Genomic DNA, 12,500 nt, shown 5'->3' with positions numbered 1-12,500 from the left:
GCAATCTGTTATCAATCATTAAAAGAAATAAATATGACGTTTTTCCGTAGTTACTTGTTAGACAGACACGACGATAAAAATAATACATTTTCTGTAAAACTACGAGACATAAATGCCACTGCACATCAATAATGCTTCAGTCTCAGTCTCACTAACAAAATGAACGAAGTATCTCATTAAGCCATCAGAATTTGTCTTTAACTATGCATGTAAATAATCGTCAGTGGTTCCCTTTAAGATATGAAAGCCACACAAAAACATTACACAAGACTGTGACAAATGGCTTAAAATTTTAATATATAATAGCAGTTGGAAAGTCTGCGAGAGAATCGGAAGGGACAGTAGCTTAATGATTAGTTCCATCATACTGGCGTCGGAACAATGATAGAGGCAAGGGGAAAAAATGTTGAATAATTAAACATATTTACATGATATATATATATATATATATATATATATATATATATATATACATATACATATATACATACATAATGTATATAAATGTATATATAAAGTATAATATATATATAATATATATATATATATATATATATATATATATATATATATATATATATATATATATATATATATATATATATATATATATATATATATATATATATATATATGAATTTCTTGATAATTTTCAATTGTAAAAAAAAATTATAGGACTGTCACTGAAACCAAGTAAGTAAATAAGTAAGCCATATCTGTGTTACTAAGAAAAAAAAAAAAAGGCTAAAACGCAACAACCAAGGATGCGAAAAGGCATGAATCCAGTAAGAAAGCTGTGGAGAAAGTCCGCCGCATTTACAAAGGCTTCCATGCGTCGTGAGATGGGAAAGAAGGAAAAAGCCTTTCATATCAGAAATTTGAGTCGAAACTCGGCACCCTCGTCCCTCATACTAAGTTGGTTCACACGTACACTCACTCACACTCACACACACTCTCTCTCTCATACACACACACACAGGCCAGAGAGAGAGAGAGAGAGAGAGAGAGAGAGTGAGGAAAGGGCCTTCCTTCCTTACATGTCGAGAGAGTCGTACGCCTGGCTGAGTCTGCCTCTCTGTAATCTACTCCTCAAACAATCTCTCCTCGGGCTAGTTCGCGACGGAGGCTGCATAGGAAGTGTTATTTAGCATCGCCCGAAGCTCCTCTACGGGTCCTTTAGTTCTCATCCGCCGCCTAAGACGCCCTTGAAAACAGCGGTTCACTCCGGCGAAGATCGACGTCATTCTGAAGTTTAGGGGGGCGCGCGGAGTCGTTTGTTGTGGCTGTTTTTTTTTTTTTTTTTTTTTTTTTGTCCTTGTTGTCTCTCTTAAACCATTGTCAAACTTTGGGCACTGCCATGGAAAATATTAAATGTACAGAAACTTAGGCTTATATCTATTCATAAAAAAGTAAGACTTGGCTCCCATACAAAACTTTTTACTCCTACCTACCTCCTACTGCACTACTACTACTACTACTACAACTACTACTACTACTACTACTACTACTACTACTACTACTACTACTACACACACACACACACACACACACACATATATATATATATATATATATATATATATATATATATATATATATATATATATGTGTGTGTGTGTGTGTGTGTGTGTGTGTGTATTATATACTCAGCTAATATCATGCAGTATATAATCAGAAAGAAATGTTTGTTTATTTTATAAGTAAATGAAATTATTTTTGCATTTAGATATATAAAACAACCATTTCAGGCACAACGAGACCGGGTTTCAAAATATATATTATTTCCATGAGAGGTTATAGTTAAAAGGGTTAGCACAATGTAGATTTAAATGCAGTGATTATAAACGTAAAAGGTTGCAGTACGACTAACGATTGGCCTCTTTAGCTAAAATTAGGGCGACCTCATAAGAATTATTACATTCAATGAGGAACATTATATACAACAAGGAGAATAATTAATTGCATCAATGTCCTATGATCCATGTGATTGCAATTTACTTCAGATTCCAGTTGAAAATTAGTCTGACGTATTTAATTTCCTTTACGGATTTATGTCTCCTTAAGATTGATTAATTGATTTATAGCATATCTTAAAATCAAATGTACACTAATTTGTTCTTTTCAATTCCTAAAGAGTTTATAGCCCTTCAAAAGTTAAGCTGTCATTGCCTTTGCTGCAAAATGTTTTTTTTTCTCTAAGGTATGGAGACCTGGTATTAAAAACCATTGCAATGATTTGGGATGTAAGTGATAATCTATTTTTAACTCTGAAGTGAATTTTCGTTATCACAAAATTTGGACTGATTTTTCTTTAACTGAAATTGTACTGGGTTGGTCATGGAATTCAATACGCTCTTCTGTTCTTCTGCAGAAGTATCAAAATAACCTTATTCGGCTTTCAGAAAAAATCAAAATAAGTTAAGTGGAAATGAAGCGTTATCTCGATTTAAAACAATGTTCTTTTAGTTGGACTGAAACTTTTTTTGCTATCCATATCTTTCCGACAGAATTTGCTTTAAAGAGATTTTGGAAACCCTCTACATGAAAAGAAATGTTACACTTTTTATAATAACGTCTGCTTTCGCAGTATCTTGAGGCAATTAGACCACTGAAATTTTGCTTGACACTCCAATTATCTTGGAGTTGTCGAACAAACTTTGTCTGGTGGTTCAGTTATCGTTCATGATCTTGACTGACTTCTACTGCAGTGCTCCCGAGGCAATCAAGCTATTGAAAACTTGTCTGACACCAGTTATCTCAGTACTGTCGAGAAAATGGTTTATGAAGACTCGGTTACCGGTCAAAATCTTGGTTGACCTCTGATACTGGAAGATCTTTGATATATTCATGCTATCAAAATCTTCCCTGACGCGTCTGCTATCCAAACAACCTCGAGGAAACTCTGTCTGCAAGTTCCAAATGGCATTGGCGTCGAGGTACTGTGACGTTTAAAATTTTGACTGACTTTTGCCATCTCAATTGAAGGTTAACATCGAGCTTTAATATGAAGACACAGCTTAAAATATGGTGGCAGCATTATCATCCAGAAAGCGTCGAATAAAAGCTGTTTTGATTCCTGTCACCATAAAGTAGCATCAGTAAACCTGTCATAAATATATACATGACTGTAAACCTGTCATAAGTATATACATTATTTCTTCTGAGTTTGAAAACCGTCTGAAAATATCACATGTATGCTCACAATAGTAATAAATATCTAAGCTCACTAATGTCTCCACCCATAGTTTTACTTGTATTTAATTTGCTTTTGTTTCCAGTAGTGCTTTAAGCCATCTTCATCTGAACTCAGATATCCGGTTCGAATGCCTTACAGTTTGCTTGTCGCCTTTCTGCGAGTGAAATGTAATATCATCCTGCTGAACTCGGAATTCTGGAGTAGGGAAGTGATTCTATTCCCGCTTGTTAGATCAATCTTCAGTGGTCTCACTAATCTCCCTCAGTACCAGAAGTTATTCACAATGAGTTAACCTTCGAGTAGTTTTTAACCTAAAAAGATTTACTGTCATGCAACACATTACAAATGTGCATGCATTATTGCGTTATTGGCTCTTCAGCACGAATAAATACATTCATAGTAAGTCTGTGTTGGAAAGAATTTACAATCAATAAATATAGTTTTGAACGGTGAACATGATTTCTCATTAATAATGGTTAAGGCATTTTACATAATTCAATATTTCTGGAACCGTTAGCCTAACATTTTATTTGAACAAACTTGTGATTGACATGCTTTCCCGAGTTAACAATTAGTACTTATTCTCGTTAACGTAAATCATAAGAGTATTTACATTTGTATAGTAATTATATTCTTTCCAGGTGATTAAAAGCTATTAATATCTTTTTGGTCTGTGGCTCCAAACGCAGGCTCAACTATGGAATAGCAAAAGGACGATCGGAATTAATGAATCATTTTAGTGGTTTTTAGGGTCCATCTTTGTCCTTGCTTTTACTCTCGCTCACTTTCCCCCCTCTTCTGATGTAAGAAGAAGACAATCCACTGTGAAAATGTGGGGTGGCGAAGTTAAGCTCCTTACGGGTCATAAGCCGCCACCAGGTTCTAAGTCCTAGTCCTGATATTTTTATAGGGGTGTGCCTGCTTCTCCCTGCCTTGTGTATCTATAAACCTGATGTTTACTATGAATTGTGGGTATGTCTTCCACCTCTATTTTACTCTCCTATGTCTTTTATCAGTTACTTCCCAGTCTTATATTATTTACGTAATGTTTTATTGTTATTTCAGTTTTCACAGACGCACACACAGACACACGCACACACTGGGAAGGGGGTTCTTCTGAGCTGCTGTTCTATCACATTCCAAATGATATAAGAGGTACATTATCAGCAAAATAAACTTTGGAAAGAAAATCCACCGGAATGTTACATGAAATATCCTAATAACCAAGAATGACACAATATGTGTAACTGTAAACAATTTCTTGCTGTTAACTCAAGCAGGATAACTATCACATCAAGCCATCCTCATGAACTTTCTCTTGAGCATAATAGAACCTAACCGCCGCTGTCTTAAGCTTGACAAAGGCAAAAAGTTGGTTAATGCATATATGAACTATATTACCCTAAAATAAAACGAAGTAGCCTTTTGGTGTAGCGTGAATGTCAACTAAAAAGGCAATGAATAGGCAATGAATACAATAAGAAGGATAAATATGTAATCTATACTTAACCTTCCCTAATACCAGACGCAATCAAGCTCTCTCTGAGGGACAAACGGCGTTGGTTTACCATCAAGAAAAGCTGTCGGGACCCATAATCCTCTTCTATAACCTATTCTGGTTTGAGTAATTTTCCCCTTATGCTCTCAACTATATCTCTTCCCAGTGGAATAAAACGTCTTTTGCTTTTACCAGTTTCCTTGCGCTGTTTGTGCATATTGTCAGAAAATATTTCTGACTTACACTTAGTGTTCTGCAGCAAATTCCACCCTCTTTTCGTCGTTGTGCATCACAGAAGGCCATGGCAGTAACTAGCAACTTTCGCGCTTCATCCTGCCTCAATGGACTGTAACGGCAACTTGCATCAGCGAGAAGCACTTCACAAGTTCATAATTCTCATTGTGATAGAGTCAGCAAGAGAGTCGTATCTAATGACGGTATCCTGTTAAAAACTTCATAATTTTTAATTTTTTTTGGTTATGTTTTTTTTGGTTATGCTCTTTCCATTTCGATATTTCTTGCATATGCTCAAATCGTTGAATTCAGGATCAACTGGAACTTCAAGGAAGTTTTTGAGAGGAAGTTTTTGCATCACATTTTCGATATTTGTTGATTACGCTCTTAAATCGTGAAGAGAGCAATTTCAGGGATCAACTGAACTTCAGTGGAATGGAATGGAATATAGAGTTGAGGCCAAAGGCCAAGCAGTGGGACCTATGAGGTCATTCAGCGCTGGAAAGGAAATTGAGAGTATTGAAAGGTGTAACAGGAGGGAAACCTCGCAGTTGCACTGTGAAATAATTGTTTGGAGAGGTGGATAGCAAGATGGAAGAAAGGTAATATGAATGAAGGTAGAGTAAAAGGAATGAAAGGAGTTGCAGCTAGGGTCCGAAGGGACGCCGCAAATAAAGGCTCAGAGGGTGTTGCCTGAAAACGCCTAAAACATTCAGTCTTAACTCGAGATTCGAACTCCTCATATTGAGGAGAGAAAGAGGCACAATCGTTCGGTTCCAAGATGCATTTTAATATTAATATAATATAAGCGGATAAAATCAGGACCGAACAACCTTGAGTTCTAACGCGGAGAAATGAATACCCTTTGAAGACGTCTTTAACACCTCCGGAACGCAGGCTCTTCCGTTCACTTAATAAACTCTGCCAGCTAAGGTAATAAAGCTCGGGCAGTTATAGGGTGGTTCCAGGTCTTTTGTTATTTGCACGACTCTGGAAACTTATATCAGGGAGTGAGGATAAATCCCCCTAATAAAATTGGTTTCCAGGCGGCAATGCAATCGCTTCCAGAAGGTCCTCTATTCCTTAATTAATTCAGATCAATGGAAAGGTAGCCGGCCTTCCCTAAGACTTATTGAATTCATGTCAAGTCGACGGGATGCTTTGAAATTGATATTAGACATTCCACAGAAACATTCATTTCCTTCCTGAGGTGAACAGAGTAGAATTCCTTTCATGTCCTTGAATTTATGATACTCATGAAAGGAATACACACATACACACATTATTGAACACACACATTATTATTATTATACATACACACACACATATATATATATATATATATATATATATAATTATATATGTGTGTGTGTGTGTGTGTGTGTGTGTGTGTGTTTGTATGTGTGCATGTGACTGGCATTAACTGTAAGGATAGTCACCAACTCTCTCAGCGGTGAATGGGTATCAGCGACATTAGGGAATCATGATAAGGGAATGGGGTTAGACTCCTCTAATGGCTTCTTGAGAGCAGGAAAGCACTTCTGCTGTGTGTGTGTGTGTGTGTGTGTGTTTATGTATTAATCTGGCGTGGCTCAGTGGTGGAATACTGAGACTTCAGTGATGAAGTAAATATCCACATGTGGATGGATACCATAGACAAGTAGGAGTCATTATAAGGGCATGAGGATTATAACCTTATCTGTGTAGGTTTGTTGAGGAGTGGAAGGCCCTATTTCACCTCCGAGTTTATCTTTTACAAAGGAAAAAAACTGGTGTTGACTAGTTACATATGTACGAATACACAGAATCTAATAGTTGTCTTTTCCTACACACTGCACGCACGCACACACACACACACACACACACACACACACATATATATATATATATATATATATATATATATATATATATATATATATATATGTGCATATATATATGCATATATATATATATATATATATATATATATATATATATATATATATATATATATATATATATATAAACTTGAGGCAGATTTATAAATGAATCAAGAAGCCCTTTCCTATCTTGGTTGTATTCGAGCCCATACTCGCTAGGAAACTTGAGTTTACCACATAGGCCAGTGCGTCCGTCAAGACGAAAATAACAGTATGAACACCAAAAGGTATCATACATTCACAATATTGAATATTTACCAACTCTGTCAGTACCCTGCTGCTGTTATTTGTATAACGAAAGCACTATATATATATATATATATATATATATATATATATATATATATATATATATATATATATATATATATACATATATATATATATATATATATATATATATATATATATATATATATATATAGTATATATATATATATATATATATATATATATATATATATATATATATATATATATATATATATATATATATATGTGTGTGTGTGTGTATGTATGTATGTATGTATGTATGTATATATATATATATATATATATATATATATATATATATATATATATATATATATATATATGTATGTATGTATGCATGTATGTGTATGTATGTTTTTCTCTTAATATTTGTACATATACGCAGCACCATCATGGTACAGCCTCTCAGTTCAACTTATCGGACATCCGGCGTCTTCTCATTCTCCAAGTTCTGTATTGCATTTTCATATCCTTAAAACTAATATATAAAAACCATTTCCGTTTTACCTCAAGTCACTCAGCTTTTCAGCCATTTAGACCTGCATTTTTTTCCAGTTTCTACACATACCGTCTCTTTAATGTACGCATGCAATGTAATTCTAGAGAAGCATTTTTACGTTGCTGACTTCATCAGTCAGTGACTTATATATCATTTATGCTATGTTTCAAAACAATACTCATTTATTTGATATTTTGACATGAAAACATTAGAGAATTTTATTTTCTGAACTGCACAGTTTGACTTCTTTCATATTCCTTGACACGCATCAGATTCGCCCCTGTCATTTATAACGAAAAAAATGGAACGTAATATAAAAGTGAAAATTCTTTTAGGGAAATCTATGAATTTTGTTTAATAAACTTCGTAAGAATCGTACGGTTGAACCTCTATGGCTACCTAATCAATCTTTTATTTTTTTTCACAATCTTTGAACCCTTCTTAAATATCTAATTTTTCATGGTTGCCTAAACCATCATTGCAATTATGGTACATTTTACTGATCCTAAAAATACTTTTCCATATTTGTCACTATGGGCTGTGATGCACAGCGCGTCTTTCAAACAGGAAACTTTGTATTCTATAGAAATATGACACAAGCTCTCATCAGAAATCAAATTCTCACTCATCCTAGAAATATAAGTATTACATTCGTCCTTTTTGGAATTAAACATGTTGTACTCTCTGTACTGTGTATAGATACGAACTGAAATTTATTTATAAACTGATTTAATTCTTTGTTTATATATTCATTTATTATTATTATTATTATTATTATTATTATTATTATTAATAAAAACGGTGAAGAAATCTATAGTGGTGTATGCGTATATACGGTACACACACACACACACACACACACACATATATATATATATATATATATATATATATATATATATATATATATATATATATATATATATATATATATATACTTACACCACTGTGGATTTCTTCACCATTATTATTATTATATTATTATTATTATTATTAAGCCACTTTTTATTTGGCTCTTATTCCAGTGTCCCTTCATTAGGCAACTAATTCCTACCAAGCTTTGTACCCAAGCCTTTCAGTTCCATTCCTAACACTATTCTTGGCATGGACACAAGAAAATTTCATTTTCTCGGCGCGCTCCTTTAAACAACACCCGAGAGCACTCGAGGAGAGTGACAAAAACGAAAAGAGAAATCGACCGAAATAAGAACAAATTCGGAAAAAGTAAAGTTTCCCGGCAACTGCAGATGCCCTGAATGAAAGTAAATTAAAGCCTCTCAAACCCACCATTTCCCGGAGGAGCGCCGGGAAGCAAAGAAATAAGATAAAGTTTGGTCTGAATTCCCTGACTTGTATTCAACGAAGAAAGGAGTAATGGCTCTAAAGTTTCCAATAGATTGAGGCGTATCTCCTCGCATCAGTCGACGACTGCGACGACGACGTCGCCTGGATCAAGGATTTGTTTGATTGAAATCATGGGGTTATTTTCATGCGGGGATTTTCTTGAAAAAAGAGCTTGCGAGGACCCGGCGCTGCTGTTGTGCCTTCCCTGCTGGCCGGGAGTGCGATTTCGTGCGTCTAGATGCGACATTATTACCTCGCTTTTGATTTGTACGTTCTACATATGTACACACACCTACACACACACACACTCATATATATATATATATATATATATATATATATATATATATATATATATATATATATATATATATATATATATATCTTCTTCTTCTTCCCAGCTTGTTCCCATTTTTATATGGGGTCGCCGTGATGCCTTCTTTTGAAGGAATATATAAGACCATGGATTCTATTTTCGATGCAAATTTTTATCAAAATGTACCGGGGGAAGGACGCGATGGTGTCTTCTAATCTAAAGTGACAGAATATTCGCCCTCATCCCCCCAACCTTTTTTATACTGAATGTTGTGTTTGTCTGAAATTATAGGACCATTTTCCCGGAAGAATTTCAATATAAAATGGTGAGACGCGCGGAGACGGTGGCTCCTTCTAAGCTGAGAGAAAATGAAGACGTAGATTTGTGCCCTCTAAGTTGACAGAGAATTGAATGGAATTGAATATAGAATTTAGGCCAAAGGCCAAGCACTGGGACCTATGAGATCACTCAGCGCTGAAACGGAAACTGACAGTGAGAGGTTTGAAAGGTGTAACCTCGCAGTTACATCATGAATCAATTATTAGGAGAGGATGGAAAGTAAGATGGAAGAAAGAGAATATGAAAGGAGTTACAGTGGAAGGAACGGAATCGGTTGCAGCTAGGGGGCCTAAGGCACGCCGCAAAGAATCTTACGTAATGCCTGCAGTACACCGCATGAGGTACACTGACGGCACTACTGGGTTGACAGAGAATGGGGTTTATAATAACATCTAGATGTAACTTAATATTTTCCCTCTGATGTTTGCCTTGTGCGTATCTGTGTAATTAGAGTCTTTTGGGTGACTTACGTCATGAGATTTTAAAACGCACTTCGATTCACTGATAATACCAAGCATTGAAAGGTAATAAAATTGAGTGATTGCCGGCTACCATTTGTCTGAATATCAGATCTTCGTTATAAGAAATAGTTAAGGATTAGTTCAAGACGATTATGGTATAATATCCATTGAAGGATTCCCTAAAAAAATCCACCAATAAAAACACATTCTTCCTGTTTATCTTCAATGGTTAACAAAAAAAGGCACTGTAAAAAGATAAAGTTTAAGTAAATAAATATTAAAAAAAAAAAAGGATTTTTCGACTATCAATAAGGTCCTCTACAGCGTAAGAAAAAAAACTAGAAACACAGTTTGAGTGAATAAATATATAAAAAGGAGCTTTCGACTTTCACTAATGTCCTCTTCACAGCTGTGGAGGACCTTAGTGAAGGTCTAAAGCTCCGGCATCCCAAATCCTCTTTTCCCGTCGAGAGCGACTAGATTCGCCGAACAGCAGCGCCAATACGCAGTAAATTTGCCTCGCTGTCCATCTCAGTTCCAGAGGTTCTGTATTCCTTACACCACTGGACTGTGGAACAGCTTCCAAGGGGATGCCGTGCAATTGGAACTTCAGAAGTTCAAGCGAAGATGCAATGCATTATTACCCTAATGCTATTCTCCTTGTATATTAATACATTTTTTTTATCTTTTTGTTAATTTATTAACTTATTTTTTTTCTTTCTTTATAAGTAGGATCTCTTACTTCTTCCTAATTTACACCGTATTCTCTGGAAGCTTGTATTTCAAGTCAGTGGCCCCTGTTTGCTTGTTCCATGTGAATAGGTTTCATCTTCTGAACAATAATAATAATAATAATAATAATAATAATAATAATAATAATAATAATAATAATAATAATAATAATAACTTAAAATTTGTTTCTGCGGCGGCTTTTTTCATAACCATTACAAAGGTGTTCCCTGGTATGCCCAAAAGAGAAATTTAGGAGGTACTTTAAGATAAAAGAGTATCTGAAATTCATTTTACTTTTATACAGCTACATCTCTGATTTTGATTTTTTGAAATCATAAACGATTGTTTTATGTATGTATATCTATACATATATATATATGTATATATGTATATGTACTGTATATATATACACACACATATATATATACATATATACACACTATACATACACTACATATATATATGTATATATATAAATATATATATATATATATATATATATATATATATATATATATATATATATATATATATATATATATATATATATTATATATATATATATATATATATATATATATATATATATGTATATATATATATATATATATATAATATATATATATATATATATATATATATATATATATATATATATATATATATATATATATATATAGCATTATTGCCTGTATTCTGTACCACCGTTATTTCGTCTCTTAGTTATAACTGACGAATTGCTTTATCATTAGATCTATATTTAGGAAATGTAGAGTAAAAATCATTGCAAAAGTTGCAATATAGACAAACTCAAAGCAGAAACACGATCTATTCTATTTTGGTCCTGTAAGAAATCTCTGAGATTTGATAAAAATGTATAGCATTTTCTTACCGTAATTCAGTTTCTTTGGCCTAGCCGTGGTGGTACTGTATACGCACACGTATCACACTGCAGGACTTTTAACATTAGAAAGTAAACTGTCCAGGAAAGTCAGTGTTTTACAGTCTTACTATTCATGAAAATGGTTTTTATTTCAACTTGCTTTCAACTTTGGTGGCAATCTCATAAAAGAATAAAAACGATTTGACATCGAGCATCTCTCTCTCTCTCTCTCTCTCTCTCTCTCTCTCTCTCTCTCTCTCATTTTTTTGGGGACGGGGGGGCGCTGCATACATGTATAAATCTACCTGAACGCAACTCAGGGCCTTTTCATCTGTATTGACAAACTTTCGGAAAAAGCAAACACCTGCAGGACGGACCTGCAGTCTTTCCATTTGTATTTAGCTCCATCTGTGCGTAGCTTGCATGGGAGAAAGGCAAGCAAATGTCTGTACTCGTTTCTTTGAAAGAAAGAGATAAACTTTGCCGGCGTTTCCAGCCCGCGTCCTTTCATTTGGTATTCCAAATGGACTCGCTTACCAGCTGACAATTATTCAAGTTAATGCCATGCATGTAAAATCCTATTAGGCAGCACGTGTGCAGGGGCCACCTTTGCATGAGCAAGTAGCAGGCAGCTGCAGCTGCTGACACTGTAACGCTGCAGTTGTTCAAAGGTTCGCCTGTACCCTGCCTTACAGGAAGTGAACCTTGTCGAGGCCCTGTGAGTCGACTGTATGGGACATCCTGCGATGTCCTGTTAAGGTAGTTCTGAAATTTACGAATGCATGTTTTTTTTATCCACCGTC

This window comes from Macrobrachium rosenbergii, chromosome 49 (genome assembly GCF_040412425.1).
Source record: "Macrobrachium rosenbergii isolate ZJJX-2024 chromosome 49, ASM4041242v1, whole genome shotgun sequence".
NCBI classification, from domain to species: Eukaryota; Metazoa; Arthropoda; class Malacostraca; order Decapoda; family Palaemonidae; genus Macrobrachium; species Macrobrachium rosenbergii.
This window is presented reverse-complemented; position numbering follows the sequence as displayed.